General features: G+C 38.1%; 1 long non-coding RNA gene across 2 annotated transcripts; it reads right to left on the bottom strand.

Moving 5' to 3' along the window:
• Nucleotides 1-707: 707 nt before the first annotated feature.
• LOC139827737 (uncharacterized) lies at nt 708-17914 on the bottom strand. Of its 2 annotated transcripts, none has more exons than XR_011738656.1 (4): nt 17754-17914; nt 9720-9784; nt 8052-8209; nt 708-1175 (listed from the first exon to the last, which is right to left on the bottom strand). It is a non-coding gene; the product is annotated as an uncharacterized lncRNA (long non-coding RNA). The 2 variants fall into 2 exon arrangements; XR_011738657.1 differs by lacking the exon at nt 17754-17914 and adding an exon at nt 10698-10762.
• Between the last annotated feature and the right edge of the window lie 308 nt (nt 17915-18222).

Genomic DNA, 18222 nt, shown 5'->3' with positions numbered 1-18222 from the left:
AAAACTATTTATGCTCTCCTATGTAATACATAAAAGCAATTGAAGCAAAGCTCATTTGCAGCTTTAGAATGATTTCAATATATTGAAGGTGACTCAGGGTGTAGCATTTGTGAGGTCATTAATTCAAAGATCTAGTTCAACTGCTGTATTTCATAAAGCTTTTGGAACATTTCTAAGCTGTTATGGTAAGGTTTCCCTTAATTCATATCACAACAGTCAGTTTTTCAAAACATCTTGCTGCCTAATTATGCTAGGATCTTGAGAATTCGAAGATTTAGGGATAAATGTATCTAAAATAACTGTTTTTTTAATAATCTCATACACTTCAGAAATGAGATATTTTCATGAATTCCCTTCTGAGACAAGCTGATATTGTATCACAAAAAGGTGTTATTACCAAAGAAAGTTTGGGCTTCTAAAATTTATGGTTGTTTTGAAGGGTGAAATCAATACCACTACCTGAGTTTTTAGGTCTTGGTTATGAAGGAATGTGCTGAGTTATTACATCTTTAAAAGCAAGTTTTCAGCTTGTATCAAAGATGTCATTTACCTGTAAAGCTCTATGTTATTTCAGGCAAACTCCAAAGCGTGGAGTTTAAATAGGTGCAACTGAGATGTGAGACTGTTTGGATCATGATAATTACGACGGGAATAGTGATACAGCTTGCAAAGCAATCTTTATTTTTTTGTGAGATGTTAGGTCCAAATATAGTTACAAAAATTGAAATTGCAAGGTGTAAGAGTGTTTCTGAAAAGGATACAGAGGTCATGGACTGTGAAGGAAATCAAAATGAGCTTATGTGTTATGATCCAGCACGGAGGGATAGGCGTGCAAGTGTGTATAGCCAGAGCAGTGAGCTGACTTGACCACCACATTCAATCCCGGTGAATTACATGGTAAAATGTTGAAAACAACAGATAACAAATTTTGAGTCCCAACTTGAATTGATTTTACTGAAATTCAGCCTTCTGAAAGCTGGGTGTGCTGTCCAGATGGGTGGCCTAGATTCCTACTTTAGTTTGCGGAGGGTTACATCCAAACCATTGTTATTTGATCCTGGAAGAGGTGTCTAGGAGATAAGGATGAATTGCTCTCCTGAGTTGACTTCTGTCCTCTGTGGACTATAGAGGGACCTTGCAGACCTGCCTAGGCTAGATGCCCAGCTTGTATGTAGCTAAAATTAAATGAGATAAATTAATATTCAACAAAGCAAGATGAAAGATTTAGAACACAGAAGAAGTCAACAGAAACAGTATGAGGGCTGAGGACAGTGTCAAAATGACAGAGAGAGCGCAATATGTCTTGTTTTATCCAAAAGATGATTTACATGCGGTGTGATCAATGTGGAGAAGTGTTTTCATAGGAAGAAGTTACCAGGTACTACAGAGCTCTCTAATCTAGCAGAGAGCTGCGTAACAGGAACCGACAGCTGGAAACCAAAACTAGACACATTCCAGCTGAAGATAAAGTGTGAATCATTAAGAACAAGGATGATTAAACTGTGAAATATTATCTTGGAAACTGTTGGATGGTCTGTTCTGCAGGCTCAAAGTCAAGACCGGGCACTAAAATATTTAAACCATAGTTGACGTTTTGCTTGGAGTATAAACTGTTAGGTTTAAGATATCTGGTTTATAATACCAGCAGGTTAGATTAGGCTTCACACATTTTCAATTTAATGACGAATCACACATCCTCCTTTGTCATATTTCTGTTTGATACAACGTGTAGCAGAACTCTTTACGATGTTCTTCTTTGGCTGCTGCGATTTATTCTTGGTTTAGCTGTTCAAACAAGCACTGATGCATGGTTTCATTAGTGTTCATGCTCTTTTTAGTCTTACAGAAGATGTAGCTAGAATTTCGTAACAGTGTGTTTCCTGTATGCTGCCAGGTAATACTGATATACTTGCTTCATAAAAAGCTTAAATTCTTAATTTTAGGAGTAAGACAAATAAACTTTTGAAAGCCAGAATGACTTTGTCCTAGGCTTGTGAGCTAGAAAACTCCATCAGTCTAAGAAAGTCAGTTAAGCAATCTCAAGTTAAGCACAAATGTAACGTATGGTTTTGTTTTTCTTATTTCAACCTGGCTGCTGACTCAGATCCTGTGAACATCAAAAGGGCTCTGCTGCATTTTGAACTTGAGTTTGTGTGCTAGTCAAATAAGTAAAAATTACTCTTCTTTTTAGGGGTTCCCTGAGTGTATGAACTATTAAGCATTAAAAAGATATAAAAATATGTTATAAACCTTAGCATTTCTTTAGGAAGACAGTACAGAGTTCTTCTATTACTGTTCCCTGCCTTCACAGACTCACAAATCTCTTTCAGTATGTTGGTTGCTATTGATACTCTGACTGTCAGCCAGCATAGCCTCATTACTGATCTCCTCCTAGTTAGGTCTAAAACACCAATCCATAGGGGTTCTACCATATTGTAGGTACGATCTTTCATTAACTTGTACTTCATATTAAGGTTTTATAGTGTAAATTATGAAGGTTTACAATGTATAGATACACACTTATCCAATAGTTTCCCCCCATGCTTCAAATCCCAATAGAATAATGTTTCACTGATAGTTTTTCCTCTAAGTTTCTGATGTGACCATTGTATCAACCTAGGTGTTCTGGCTCTAACATCTTGTTTCTTACTTTCACATTTCAGCCTAACTTTCTTCATGGAAATCTTTAATTGCAGATGTTTTCTCAGGTCCTAAAGAATCTGACCTCTTTAATATATGAAGTTTACTTGTATAGCTCTGGCACTGCATGTGATAACAGTCTTACAGTTGGACATGCTTTCAAGGAGTCTGAGTCTTCAGTTTCCTCTCTGGTGGTCCAAATTCTGCCCCCTGAGCATCTTTCCTTACCTTTCCCTGTGTTATCCACATGGACTACTTTGTAATTCTGGTGGAATTACTGCTAGCAGTTTTTGCATATCTGTTCAGACTCCCAGGAGCATCAAACTACTATTGCATTTGGTAGGTAAACAACTGCTTGATCCGCTGTGATACTGCTAAACAATATTGTAACTGCAGCGAGAATCCCTTTTAACTTCTGAAACTTTTCTCACACATATAAAAGGTTTTTTCTGTGCTTTCTCTTAGGTTTTTTATAGGAATGACTGGATCTGTCTTTCAGCCAGAGCCTTTACTCTATTGACTAATTGCACAGTTTGGTACTTTTAATTTTTTTTCCCCTCTTTGAATCATTCATAATGTTTTATCCTGATCAACCCTTTCTGTTTCTCCACAACCTGCTGAGTCTTCTGGTATTTCCTTGCATGCACTTTACTGAATTCTAGAGCTTTCATTTGCACTTATGTGTAGATGCAAGGCACTTTTGTCTCTCCTCTCCTGACTTTATGCCTTCGTTTTCTGATTATATCATACTAACTACTTTGCCTTGCTGACTCTACTGCTTTCTTCTTCAGCATGTCTTTTTATCTTCTTTTTTTTCCCCCCTTCTTCTGCTCCCAGCATTAATTAACCTGTAGTGTTTCCGTATCTTTTAGGCTTTCCTCTTCTTCTGTGTTGACAACACGGATTTCAGAGGTCTCTCTTAAAAGTTCTTCTCCCCAGTTTATTTACATTAAATCACATGAAACTTGATCCTGCTATGTAAGTTAGACAGGTATTGTGGTTGATAAGGAAATCCCTGTGTCAAGAGACTGTTTCACATTAATTCCTCACAAGGATTACATATCTGAAATCTTCCTCAGATACAAATAATATATTCCATTCATTCATCTGTTAATCCTCACTTTCTTGTTGATCACATGCCTTCTACCCATTGGGGACAGAGATAGTTGTTATACAGATCACCTTGTTTTGAGGATCATTTCTAGTGGACAGAGCTGTTTTGGATTTTGTTTCAACAGGAATCCGGTAGGATCATTTGTTCCAATGTGAAGGGCAACTAGGGAAGTTTTTTCTGTACTTTCCTTGCCCTCACTTCCTATCATTGTTCTTTCTTGCCCCAGGAACATACCTCCTACATTTTGCTTATGGCAGATATCATACATCTTCCTTGGCTGCAAAAGTCTGAGTGACAGACTTGACACAACGAAGCTTGTAGTCACTACCTTTTCCTAGTTCTGGTGTAAATCTTAGGCTTTCTACTATCAGCAGATCATTCTGTTCTCCCTCAGAGCCTAGCTACAAGTCATCCTTATTCCTCTTGGGTTGTGGTCACTTGCTGTCATAGTCTTCCCCTGGTCTTTTTCATATCTCTTCTGCATTCTCTTATTGCTCTCCTATGAAGCGTGTCTCAGTTTCTTTCTCAGGTGTGCAACATGGATTTGACACCCTAGGGGATATAAACAGTCTCATTTTGCACTCTTCATAGTCTCAAAAAAAAAAAAAAAAAAAAGTGTCCAGGACATACTTTGTTCTTTGCTTTTATCACTGTCTACTGGTGTTTTTTGCCAAGGTCAGTCCTTTCTCTTTGTTAAAACTTGACAGTTCTCAGCCTGTGGAATGATCAAAACAAGGAGGTGAGCCACAGCACTCAGTTGGGAGGCCTATCTCCCAGACCCTGTCTGGTTACCACAAGCACTGCTGAGTGACAGGAAGCAAGATGCATTCATGTAAACCAAATGATCAAGTAGCTGCTTCTTCCTCATCAAGGAGTTAAGTTTGTATACGGTTGCTGCCTGAATCATTTATGAAGAGAACCACAATCCCTTTGAGGATGTAGCTGAACGAGTAGCAGTTAATCTGCAAGATTGATGCCATCTCTGAGAGGAAGAATGCCACAAAATCACATTGAGAGAATGTACATACATTGTGAAATTTCTTCTCAAGGTGTATCCTGTGGAATTTGCAATCCTGCACCAGTGTGTGTATATTGTAATTGCAATCTCTCTCAATTTTGATATTTTGTAGGAATTCTTTTTCTGCTATTATTTCTCCCCCACAAAAAAGGCAATAATAAATAAATAAGATTGAAAGACCAACCACTGAAAAATCCAGGAGTGCCAGAAGTAAAATTACAAGCCTGGATCATCCCATTTGGGTGTTCACACTATGCAGTAATGTTTACCTAGTGCCTTTTTCTTCCCCACACCCCGAGCATTTTATTTTCAGTGCACAAATGCAGTGTACTCCCTTAAATGATCTGTTCTCCCATCACTGATCAATGAGCCTTATTTACTGATTGTCAACAACTTCCAGAGAGGAGTCAGGACCCCAGGTGAAGTTGTGGGATTATCAGCATGACCTGGTCCACTTACAGTACATGACCTTCATTGACAGAAGAGTCACAGATAGAAATGGAGTCACAGCCAAAAGAGAAGAGTGAGGTGCTTGTATTCAAATAAAATTTTGAGGACAGAACCTGGCATGGTGTGGAGATTTCATTTCCCTGCCCTGGTCTTTGTTATCTTGAAGAGGGTCCTGGGAAAGCTTTCTCTGCTAAGCAGAACCATGTCATGTTCCCTGCTGGTCAGCCTCCAGAGGGTTGCTTCTCCTCCGTGTCCTCCTCAACCTCAGGTAGACACGGAAACTGGCAGAGCTGAACAGGCAGCAGCTTCTCTTCTGCACTAGCAGAAGTAGCTATAGGTGTGAGAATACTAAGTCTGGCACTTGTGCCTAAATGCCTCTGGCTGGAAACAACCACTGTTGTCTTAACTGCAGGCATGGAGTGCCTCCTGGATTTCTACTCCAGCAACTGGTGGGAATGGAGGGCACTGGAAATCTCATAAAGGTCCCTCAATTTCCATAACAAGACTTTCAACCTACTCAGGTGAGCTGAAGAATTCTAAAAATGCTGACACCACCTTTGAGAGTGGAGTATACACCACTGCCTTATACATCCTTTTAAAGTGTATTATTGGTGTATTTTGTTTGGTCTCTGAAAGAAACCAATGGAGTGTAATAATAGCTGTCAGTCTATACTTTTTGTGTAGTTTTTTTCCTGCTGAAAGAAGTGTTTTTACAAGGAACATTACTTTTTCTGGCTAGCCAACCATCTAGTCGATTCCTTACTTTCACCTGTTTCCTAGCAGAAAGAAATAAGAAACTGGCAGCCTAATGAATTATGATCATGCAAAAGGTGATGCTGTCCCCAGTGAGACAAGACTGAAAGCTGTTTTGGTGTCCATAGGCTCAAGAAGCTGTAGTCTAGTTTTTCTCCTGTGGAAGGTTAGATGGGAAAAGCAGCCAGTGTTGAAAGAAAAGCTTCAAAACTTTAAAGAGGAAGTCTTGAATATGCATTTTTTTTGGGATATGAATTTGGTTCGCCTCTGTGTAGTGGCACCTGAAATACAGAATGTGGATAGGTGGTGGAGAGAGACATTGCTTCATGGCAAGTTACTTCATTAGCTAAGGAGGAATTGCATTGACCAAGCTTAACCCAAGAACTGCATTGTACTAGTTCTTATTTTTTGCCATCCTGCTTCTGACTTTGTAATCCAGATCTTTTGCTTTGATGGAATATATTTGTCCAAATGAACCTGATCAATTGTTTATACAAGCTTCACCAGAGGAGACAGTCTAATCTAACTGGTGAAAGGAGATGGCCCCAGGGAATCATGTATAACCATTTACTGGGACATATTAAGAGGATTTAAAATGTAGAAGGTGCCTCTTGCCACGTTACAGAGGTAATAGAGAGAACATTGTGACTGGCTCCTTGATTGTCTCAGATCATTTTTGCAGAGGGAAAGGATCTCAAGGCAGAGACATAATCTACAGTTCCCTGAGTCTTCATAGAGACCCTGGGTTGTTAGGACACTATTCAGTTAAGAGAGAGGAGGAAGAGTGTTTGTTTTTTTTTTTTTGTTTTTTTTTTTTTCTTCCCCTGAAAGACTGTGAGAAGAGCGACCTAAGTAAAGGAAGACCTTAGTTTAAACTCTTTGGGACAAAGAGAAGCACTAGCCACTATAGTGCATACATAAATATATATCACAGAGTCTAGTTTAATTTGTTGTTTTAAACTGTATCAACAGAATGAATAACTATATAAGTCTGTTGTTCGCAAGCATGGAGTGCAGCTTGCTGAATAATCTCTAGCACTTCTTTTGCCAGTAAACAGTATGGCAGATCAGCATAAAAAAGGTCAAGCCACAGATATGCGGTGCGTCCTCTAGGCACAGCGACAAACATGTGTACACCCACTGATGAGCAACCAACTTCTTCCTTAGAGAAAAACACCTGTCAAATTTAAAGGTTAGACTTTCAAATACATTCACATATAAATATGCCAAACCTACAACTATTTACAACGTACTAACTCCTGCACAAATACATTTGGGTGTTCTGATTTTGTCAGATGATCTGTAGTTGTAAATGTCTCTTTATGCTTCCTGGGAATGGACAAACTCTTCACCATACTTTTAAAAAATTAAAAAGATATTTGGTCCCCTTCACTGATTTTGCTGTTGTTACCTATGCCACATCTTACTGAAATGATGTTTTCTGGACTGTTTTTCCCCAGTTTCCTTTACAGCTTTTCACACCTCACTGTGTTCACATTTCTTTTCAAAGCAGCTCAGGAGATAAAAGAGAAAAAACAGGGACACACAGATGTGCTGTCAATACCAGTGATAATATTGGTTTCAGGTAGGTGAGCTAAAATTTAGGCATGGAAATCTGGTAAATGGACCTCAGTTCTGGTGAAAAAAAACTTAGGGAAAATAATATTTTTCAGCAATTATGAAAAAATCAAATGTGAAGCCCTTGCCAGTGCTGTCAGAATGGATGATGGCAACTTGCATTGGTACCTAAGTCACCAGAATGTCATACTTTACTTGACGTAGCTGGAAGTGTAAGGACCTGTCTTTACCTCTTATTTATCAGAATCTGTTTGCATTTTCCTTACTTCTTGGACTGGACTATTAAGTGTCTGCACCTAGACAATGAGAGTTGGAAAAAACATGCTAGAACTCAGAGTTACTTGTCTGCCTTCACAAGTCACTACCTTCTTGTTAGCAGGAGTATTTCCCCTGCATTGGTCCTCAAGGGACGACAAATAATAGGCTTCATTTTAGATGTCCATGTTTAAAGGATGATCCTGCTACATTGCCCAGGGACATGTGTCTGGGAAATTTTACCTTGATGTGGTTGTGGACTGCAGCACTTCTCATCGCACCATCAGAAGAGAAAAGCTAGTTGACATCCAAAGATTTCTTGCAGTTTAAGGAGACATTGCATAATCTTCTGTGGGAGAAATCATCTTTTTTTCTCTCCTTGAGGAATATTTTAATGCTACCTGTAGAGTAGGAAAGCAGAACTGAATTATTCTGGCAATGAAGATTCGTTTTACCTGGAGAATTGCCCAGCGTGCTCATTTTGTTGCCGTCTATGACTGGCAAGCATGATTTTTGCACTCCAGCTGCAAACAGGCACAAGTACCTACTGTAATGGATTTGTGGACTTTATGTGAGGTGATGGTGTTTCAAGTAAGTGCAAATAAATGTTACCATTTGCACAAGTGCGAGCTGTGGCATGAGACCTTAGGAGAGCATAAAGGAACCTCTGCTATGGTGATGGCATTCTCCTTCTCCTTGGTTTTTAATTTATTTAAATTGCCTTGCTTTTCTCCTCTGAGGTATGCATTGTGGATATCCCACAATAACTGCCCTTGGCCTTCTGAGTTCAAGAAGATTATTACTATTTTGATGTCAGCTAAATATTTGCATTGGCTGTGATAAGGGTAAAGTTGAGCTGGTAGATGAATGCTGTGAAAGTTAGGTAAAAAGAAATGTGTATTTATGAGAAAGCTAAAACATACTCATTTCCCAAAATGAAATAGTGAAGATTTTTGGGCATATTTCTGGAGTAATGCTATTTGGAAGGAACATGTCTCTGCATTTTCTAGTGCCAAAGTTTGCTGCCTTTATGTTTTGCTGTGGAATTTTCCTGGATTTTTCTGAAGTAAATTATTTCTGTAAGATCGGTTAACTTTTGGCTGTGATGTAGATTTTTTTGGTGTGTTTTGTTTTGACTTTTTTTTTTTTTTTTAATAATTTGTGTGTGTGTGGTCACCATCTGATGATTTACTAGCTGTTTGAAAAGATACCGTTGCTTTACCAGTTTTGTCATTGGTTTGTCCTTTTTTATGAGTAACTATGGAAAGAAATTCCTATATTTCTGGAGAATGTTGGTGGAAAATGATTGTACTGACAGAACTAACTTAGAGATGATATACATTCATAAACCTTGGTGCACATACTGTAAGCTTTGTCAGCGCTATAATAATCCTTTTTAAGTAATTTGTTGCATCTCCAAAATCCAACATTTTTTTTTGTCTTTTATTACTTTAACTTTGCATCTCAAGTTTATCACACAGCTGCAAAGCAGTTTCCCTTTTTTGTCCTTCTCACAGAGAAAGCAAGCACCGCAATCCACACAGCTCTCTGTTAGATTGATTAATCATAATAAATTCTCCAATTTCTGTTGATTCCTCCATGGTCTAGTTCATACTTTGAAATGCATTGTCCACTATTCTATTTCTTTTGGCAGCTCTTATCTGCAGTTTTTGCCAGCTATCTTGAACCCTCTGGGAGGCCCTGTCTGCTGAAGAAACACCACTTTTCTGCCAGCTTGTTTTCAGACGAATGGGAAACAATTTTTGTTGTTGTTGTTTTATATTTTTCTTGCTTTATAGTTGACTCCATTGCTGTGTTGCTGAAGGCTAGCTTTTATATACACTCAAAGGGAACAATAAGGAATATAAATTGCTCACAGGAAAGGAAGGTACTACAACATTGACATCTCACCTTAGTCACATCCATGCGCTGGAGCTGAACCATGCTGCCTCTTTGGCCACAGTTACAGGTCCCTGCTGTAAAAGAAGCACACAGAAAACAAGCCGACCTTTGTTGGACAGTTTTAGAATTTGCTGCATGCTCTAATGTTTTCTTCTCAAAGACATCTCTCTAATAGCATGAACATCCAGAGTGTTAAGGAGAACTAAACCAATTATGGTACCACTTTCATCCAGGGAGTCTCCCAGAGATTGCTTGTAATTGAACATCGATAGCCTGGTGACTTCTGGTGTTGCTTTACAAGGCTGGGAAAAGACGCCAACCAAATGTGCATGTGTGATAATCAATAGTCCTCTGTCAAATTTGGAATGCAGTTTTGCCGTTAAATGCAAAATACTATTTCTGCCTCCTGTTAGCCTTCTGTATGTTCTGTCACTAGAGTTATATGAAAGTATACAAAGATGGGTGTGGATTTGTTGATTTATTTATTGTGAACATAAACCTAGCTTATCTTTGTCACTTAAATATCTTTGCAGTATTCCAGGGTTGCCAAGTAAAGTTAGAATTAATCACCACATGAGTGTTATTCAGTATGATAGATTGTGGTTTTAGTGCATTGACAGCCTAGTGACACATCAAAGGAAAGACTTTAGAAGCAATCTAGAGGAGAATAATGAAGCAGTTTCTTGGATGATTCAGTAAATTCTTCCTAAGAGGGAAAAGCATAATAGGAAGAAAAAGTATGTTTGAAAATGGAAGCTATCCAATAAACTGATTGGATTTAACTTCTTGAAACAATGTGAGATAATTGTGAATATTGAATTGAGCTGTGAGGAGCCTGTAAAGAGAGAGTAAATACCTGATTAACAATGTAGTTGGTGGCAGAGCTGAGATGGTGATTCAGAAAGACGTGGGAATCAGGAGGAATGATCACCCAGAATAATTATGAATTAGGTATAGGATAAAAGCTGCAAGAAAAGTCTGCAGTACCTGAACTTTGGTGGGAGCTTTGGAGATAGGTTGCCTCTTCATAGTTAAATATGCAGAGAAAAGCTGCAACATGTGACAATGATGTCAATGTCAGGACTAAAGAAGATGATTCTCTATACCCAGTGTAAGATAGTACTAGTAGGATGACTGTACCCATGGCTGTTGTGAGATAATGTATTGATGAAGGTTTGCAGGGGAATGTTGATAGATCTTTTATAGCCCTTTTAAGCTTGATATGAAACCAGTTATTAGATCAGATAGACAAGATTACATTTAGAATTGCATAAAATAGGTCTACAGAATTAAGGTAGATCTTTGAATAGTCTGCAGAAGGAAGATAGTTACCTTTATGGTTATAGATAAGTCATATCTAAGGTAAAAAGAAAATCGAAAAGAACTCTCAAAATTTGGGAAAGACAGAGATGAGATCTTCTAAAGGAAATAATGAATATGTGGTACATAAAGCTGTATGAATAAATGACTTCTGGGGACTCTGAAAGAATAAAAAAAGGAATATGACTTCTTAAGAATTTAAAAAGAAATGTTTTCAGGTTTGCTGGTGAAATAGACTACTTTTTATACTTTATTTTGTGTTTGTTCCTTGTGATCCAAAGGAATATTTTATTTGGATAAATTTTTGACAGCTATAAAAATGAAATATGTTCACAATGTGAAAAACTGACCGTTTCCTTGTGAAATTATTCTAATAAATAATGACCCTTCCCAGAAAATATCAGCCAAAAAAAACTTGATACAAACTTACAAATATTTTTCCCTGTTCTAATTGAAGGCAAATCAAGGAAAACAGGGTTTATATTAGGAGGCTGTGGCATCAAGGAAGATGAAGCTGTCGTACTGATGCTGCAAAGTGGAAAATTTCTTCTCTAGTAGGTGCATATACGAAAACATTCACACAAACACCTGGTTGTCAGTGAATATATCACTCCTTTGATGCTGTGAGGATTAACCATAATGACTGGTTGGAGACAGACAGGGATTTTTCAAAGGAAAGTTAGACTTTTATTGTCAGAAAAGACTGATTAATTAAGAATGATTTTTATTTATCAGTGCCTACCACGTCTGACAAAGCCATTATATTCTGGTTGGGATTTCTACTTTAACCAACAACTGACCAACCTGCAAATTATCAGTTGCTTCATGGCCCAAGCACTGATCTGGAACATGTGTGGCCCAAATTCAAATTCCTTCTCAAACTTAAAAGAGAAAGGTATAGTGGTGGGGTTGGGACCTCCTTTCCCAAAATGGAATGTCTTCACTGCCAAGATGCCTGGAATCTTTTGGGATCTTAATGTGTAATTTCTGCTTTCACAAAATCTCAGGTCTTAATTTCTATGGCAGATTATTTAAATCTATTTTAGTCTAAGAGCTGTTTCTACCCAACTCGATACATAGTGTTAAACCTGCAAGCTGCAGAGAACTGGAAGGTAAGTATCCCACGTTTTAGTAGGATAGGATGCTTTATTGCATGGTTTTATATACTAAATATTATCTGCTTTGCTCTTCCACTGTACAGACCATGTTGTGAGAAAGACACTGAAAGGAGGAAGATTTGGAATACAAGCTAGTGACTGCATCTCAAAATTTATCAGCTTATATCAGCATACTATATAAGTTGGAAGAAAAGCAGCTGTATGCAAATTCCTAGGTTGTTTCCATTTTCTTGTTCAAACTGGCTTGTGAACTTTGGCTTTATTTGTAGTGTTCATGGAAGAATGTAAATGTTGCAGTTACTACAAGAATCCAGTGGCATTGTATTCAATCAGTAACTGCTTTAGTGATTTTGCCAACATGCTTTTTACCCATGCATTTCCAGATGCTTTACAAAGAACATGTTATTTCTACTTTATAGATGAAGGAGTGGAGAGGTTGAGGGACTTGTCTGAAATCTCAGGGTGAGTGAGAGACAGAGACTGAAGGAGAGTCTAGGTTTCATTATTTCTTGTTTACCCCTTTATTCACTGGACCATAGTCTTGCTCTCATATTCCTAATCCCTTTGTAAATAACTCATGAGGAGACTGTTTTGTTGGCTTGGACAGCTGTCTAGCACGTGTTATTTGAGTGAAACTGCATTTTCCATACTCAGGTGGTCAATAATGTAACATGTCTTACTGGGTGGGCGTTTAAAGTTTCTATAACCAATGAAAGTGAGAAGAGAGCCAAGGAAACAACTGAGTCCTTACACTGAGACAGTGAAAATTCTAATTCTTAGCAGCTCTTCCTCAAATCTTTTAATTTAACTTTTATTGAAATATTTCAGCAGGAGAGATTAAAAACTCATAGGGCAAATAATTAATGGAAACAAAAAAGTATTCATCCTCATAGAAAGGAACAACATTAGAGAAATTTTATACCTAGCTCCTGCGTACAGCCTCTCTCTTGTGAAAATGCATCCTATACACATTTATTTGACCCGCTGAAAGCTGCTGTTCTTGTTTCAGCCTCATTCTCTGGACAGCCAGTACTTTAGGAATCTTTTAAAGGAGTTAATCCAATATGTTTGGCTAAGACATGAATGCTAAATCTCTGTTTAGTCGTTCTGAAATTACTTTCATTTGCTGGGAATGTCCTCGATTGTAAATTGAAAAGGATGCAGAGACTTACCTGTAAAACTGATAAATGGTCCCTCGCAGCATTTGGCCCTGGCTGAACATCACTGGTCAGACCAGCTCCAGGGTAGAGCTCTCACTCTGCACTTTCAATGCTGCTACACATTTGGAAACTACAAGTTTAATAATATTGACTTTGACAGTCTGGGCTTTTGATCCTCTGGTCCAGGGACTGGGTGCCGGCACTGCTTGGTTTGCCAGTATCGATATAGTCATATATTGCATTACCCTCAGGACAACCAGAGCTCAACAAGGATGCAAACAATGAAGCTAGCCTGGAAAGAGCTTGTGGGAAATCATACAGAAAGCCACCATCTTTGAGGAATTTGAGTTTTGGTTACATAATGAATTACAGATAACGTCTAAACAAAACAAACAAAAACTAGTGAGTTTTGGACACTAACCTCTGATTGTTCCAAATATAGTCAAATAGTTAACTCAAGCTTTGAAAGAAGTGAAAAAAAGAAACCCATTTTGAAGGACAAGTTTATGTGATAACTCACAGCTCTTGGTGGGAAATATGTTGTCAGTGTAATCTGTTTCTGTATTGTCTTTCACAAGAAGTGTGGCATGCCAAACACTTGGAGCTGATTTTGCTAGTAATGCATGTAGTGACATCAACAGAAGGTTCAGAAAGGCAGTGCCTTCAGGCTCAGCATCACAAAATATTACAATACTGCTGCCTTTGCAGTGTTCACAGTGAACCAGGAAATAAATAAATTTACAATTACATGAGAAGCAGAAAATAAATTAGAAAATAAAGGGATTGTTTATGACAAAGAAAGATACAGAATGTTGGTTTAAAGGTAGGAGCTGAAGGGGACCAGCTTTTCAGCCTAGCTGTGAAATGGTTTACAGGCTGGAGAATGATATTAGAAAGTTGTCCCTAGAGGAGCTGTTCAGATAATAATGAAAATTCATGGACATTTTTGAAAATCAGATGTCTTTTCAATTTGTGTTCAGAATTTCTCAATAATAAAGAGAAGCATACTTACATAAATTATACTAAAACCTTGTAGTTTGCTGTTAGGTACCAAATGCTGTATATTAACATTCTTGGGAGTATAAAGATTTGGGACATAAAGGTCCATTTACTTTTTATTGTCCTTTTTTTCTTAATTTCCTTCAAGCCTGGAAGAATCAGAAACCCTGGAATTTACATTGTAAACACCTTCAAACAACATAATTACTAACAAAGTATTTCTCCTGTATTGGGCCAAATGGTGTGAATCAACATAACACCACCGAAGTCAGCTTTATGTACAAGCTGCTGATAACACATTAGTGGTTAATAAGAACAGAGACTTTGGAAGGGACATTAAACCTTAACCTTCTTGATTAGAGACTTTCAGAGTAGAAATTTGGTCCAAAGAGCTCCCCAGAATGTTTACTCTGCATATCTCATTCCACTAAATGATTCTCTTCTCAAATTAGAAACTTGGCATTCAGAACAAAATAGTGTTTCAGAGAGATGTCAAAGGGAGAAATCTAGGCCATACTGAGCATTGCAGTATGCTTTGATGTCAAGAGATTTGGAAGGCAACATTTCCAGCTGTTCACAGAAAGCTAAGTTGGGTCTCCCTTTTTCCAGAAGAAATGTATTTTCTTCACCTTTCCAAAGAAAGATTAACTTTTCTGGTGACCAAGGCTGGGACCTTTGTAACTCCTTCCCTTCCCCTTACTCTCTAAAGAACCTTCTCCCCTAAAGGAGAAAAAATACCAGTTCTTGAAAGTTACTGATGACACCTCCTGTTACATTAATGTCCACCTTTCTGCATCAGTATTGTTTTCATTATTTTCACTTATCCCTTTAATGAAACTACAGAACTGATAGCTGAGCTTCTTTAAAAGCAAAGCAAACATTCAAACCAAGATGTTGAAATGTTTCAAACACTGCTGCTGAAGCATCTGAAGGAAAATTTACTTCATGTCTTGGAATAAAAATGCCCGTGCACCAATCCTGACAGATATTTTTTTCCCCCCATCCGTGTATATTTGCAAAATCAGTGACTCTTGTTTTTATTTTCCAAATGACAATAGAAGAAATCTAAAAGCTATCCTTTTCAGAGTAGGCTCACCCCTCTAAGTCCTTTAGAAATTATATATTTAGTGTATTTTCTTGCTTTTTACTCATTTTCAAACTGAAGGTAAGGATATACCTTTCCCACTGAATACCTGTTACCTCCAGGTGTCTTATTTAAATGTGTCTTTCTAATTGGATGTATAACTAGCCCCTGGTTACCCAAGGTTTGTCAGTGATTCCCTGATGTTGGAACATGTTTTAACCAACCTCAGCAGTCTAGCATTTAAAAATAAATACATGAAATCACATGAAAAGATGGATTATTGACCAGCTGCACATTCATCCTGCAAGGCTGAATCAAACAGGAATCATTTATCGCTTCAGTTTGAAGAGTTCACACATGTCTTTAGATGTTGGTACAAAAAATAACTCTAAGAGCTAAAACTGTACAGCTCCTCAGAAATGCCACTCATTGCATTAATACAGGAATTAATCTGGGGCTTAATCTGGGAATACTTGAATAATAATAATTGTCTAGATTTTGTAGTTTGCGTCATGATTTCTTTTGAAGGCAATGTGAAATGCTGCTCTCATAGAAGCGAAAAGCATTGTATACATCGGAGGCTTGCCTTAATTCTTGTATACTAGTTTTGCAAATATCTACAAACATTCTCAGCTTATATCCTGAAAAAAGGGGATGTAGAACAGAAGGGACCATATAATTTGATCTAACTTGCTGCTATTACTGGACAAATCTATTGAGCTCCATCTTACACTTAATTAAGGTGTTTTCCCCCTCTGCTCTAACTGAAAGAGCCTTCCAAAGCTCTGTTGCTTTGATGTTTAGAAACCTTTTCACATCTGGTTGAAATTAGTTCGTGGTCACTTTTTTTTTGTGTCAACATTGTCTCCCAAGTTTGAATAGTCCCTTTTTCCTCCCTTCTGTTTACGTTTAGATGTATTAGTGGAGAGCTTTAATATCCACTCTCAGCCTTCATTTCTCTAGGTGTATGAGCTAGCCTTATTTTAGTCTTCTTTACTAAAATCAGCTCTCCACTTCCTTGATCATCTTAGAAATCCTTCGCTGTATCTCTTCCAGATTGAATTAATTTTTATTGCCCCTGGGAGATGAGGGTTGTACACAGTATTAGGAATAAGGTTTTACCAGAGCCTTATAAAGGAGGCTGTCACTTAAAAACATTTCTGTTGCTGCATTATTTACATCTGTCTGGTTGATGCCATATTAATGTATTGACCGATCCTACTTTTCAAAAATGTGATCCCAAATACTCACAGTATGTATGTGTCTGTGTCTGTTAGAGGTACAGGAGGGGTTGATATAAACTTTTACTAAAAACAGCAGTGTGCTCCTCTTTAGTAATTTGCTTTAATGGATGCAAGAATATATTTAACAACAGAAATTTTTTCTGGATGCACGTAAGTAAAATTCAGATTCTGACTTTTACTCGTTATAGAGCCTGTTGTAATGAGAGAAGCATCCACAACCCAGGCTGATGAGTTCTGGACTATTAGTTTTAGTTCAATATATGGCAGGAAAAGAAAGAAAGCAAAAACTCTTGAGTTTTCCAAATTGCAGTGGCATCTTTATCAGTAGAAAGAAGAAGTAATGCGTAAGTAAATTAATACTATCAGCGTATGGTGACAGCTCCTAGATCTGTTTTGACATGGGAGTTCAGGTAAAGGAAGCTGAAGAAATGTTCGAGCTAGTGGATAATTCTGGTTCAAATGAGCTCAATAGGTAATCACTTCTCGAGTTTGTTTCATGACTTTCTGAGGATTGTGGAAGCCATTTTTCCTTGTGTCTAGACTGAGGGCCATCATGTGTGGCTCTTGGTTATTATTATCGTGCTATTTCCTTTACAGTCTCATGAAAAAATGTTTTCTCTGTAGAGAAGAGAGTGGCCTGTGACCTACCTCTCTGTCAGGCTGCCCCCAACCCCGCCCCGACCTGGAGGAAGCAGTTAAAATATAGGTTGGAAGGGTTTAGTTCATCTACCCCTAAATCTGAGCATTCGTTGGTTAGAGCTAAGGGTTTCCCTGCAAAGAGGATTTTTTTAGGCAGTTCAACAGAAACCAGTTCCAGTAACCTTCAGGGCATGGAAGTAAAGATTAAAAGACAGCTTTTCCCAGCTGAATGAAATCCCTGCAAAGCTCTGGGTCAGGAGAGTGTGCATAAGTAGCCCATCTTTTACAGCAGAATGGTTACCTATATGCCAGATACTGCCTTTCTCTTTGAGATCTCCCAGTTCTGTGTTGATAGCATCCCTTTGAGACGTATTTTTTGCCTATAGACTGCCAGGCACTGATTTATAGTTGGATGTTGGAAAAAGCCCTGGCATCTTTGCTGCTGCCTGGAGGCTTATGAACCTGATTTAAACAAATACCTTGGTCCCTTTTCACGTTCTGTCTCTTCAGACTTCCTCTTGGGTCTGTCTTTCCAGAGCAGGCCCTCTTTCCTCCAGGCAGCACAAGCAGTAAGCAATCCTTGTCTGTAGCTTCTTTTTGTTCTGTCACACCACTATTTGCTCTCTTCCAGCAGCAGACAGAAACACAGGCACATCTGACCTTCTGCTTGCCTCTTACCTCACCAACCTCCTGGCTCCAAACTGGAGCCACTACTTTGTCAATGATTAACTGACTTTGCTGGTGGTTGTTTTCACAGTAGATCTAGTGAATGCTTGCTGAACAGAGGCAAAAATTCTACAAGCTTTTTTTTTTTTTTTTTTTCATTTCTACCCTCAGAATGACTGGGCTGAAATCTATAAAGACCCTGTAACTGGATAAGCGTCAAAGTTCCGCTCTGAATCTTTTTTGAGGGTCCAAGGGCAATTCTGAGATTAAGCAAAAGTTAAA

The sequence above is a fragment of the Patagioenas fasciata genome, chromosome 3, assembly GCF_037038585.1.
Source record: "Patagioenas fasciata isolate bPatFas1 chromosome 3, bPatFas1.hap1, whole genome shotgun sequence".
NCBI lineage: Eukaryota > Metazoa > Chordata > Aves > Columbiformes > Columbidae > Patagioenas > Patagioenas fasciata.
The sequence above is the reverse complement of the archived record's forward strand: the minus strand, read 5'-3'. Positions and strand labels throughout refer to the sequence as shown.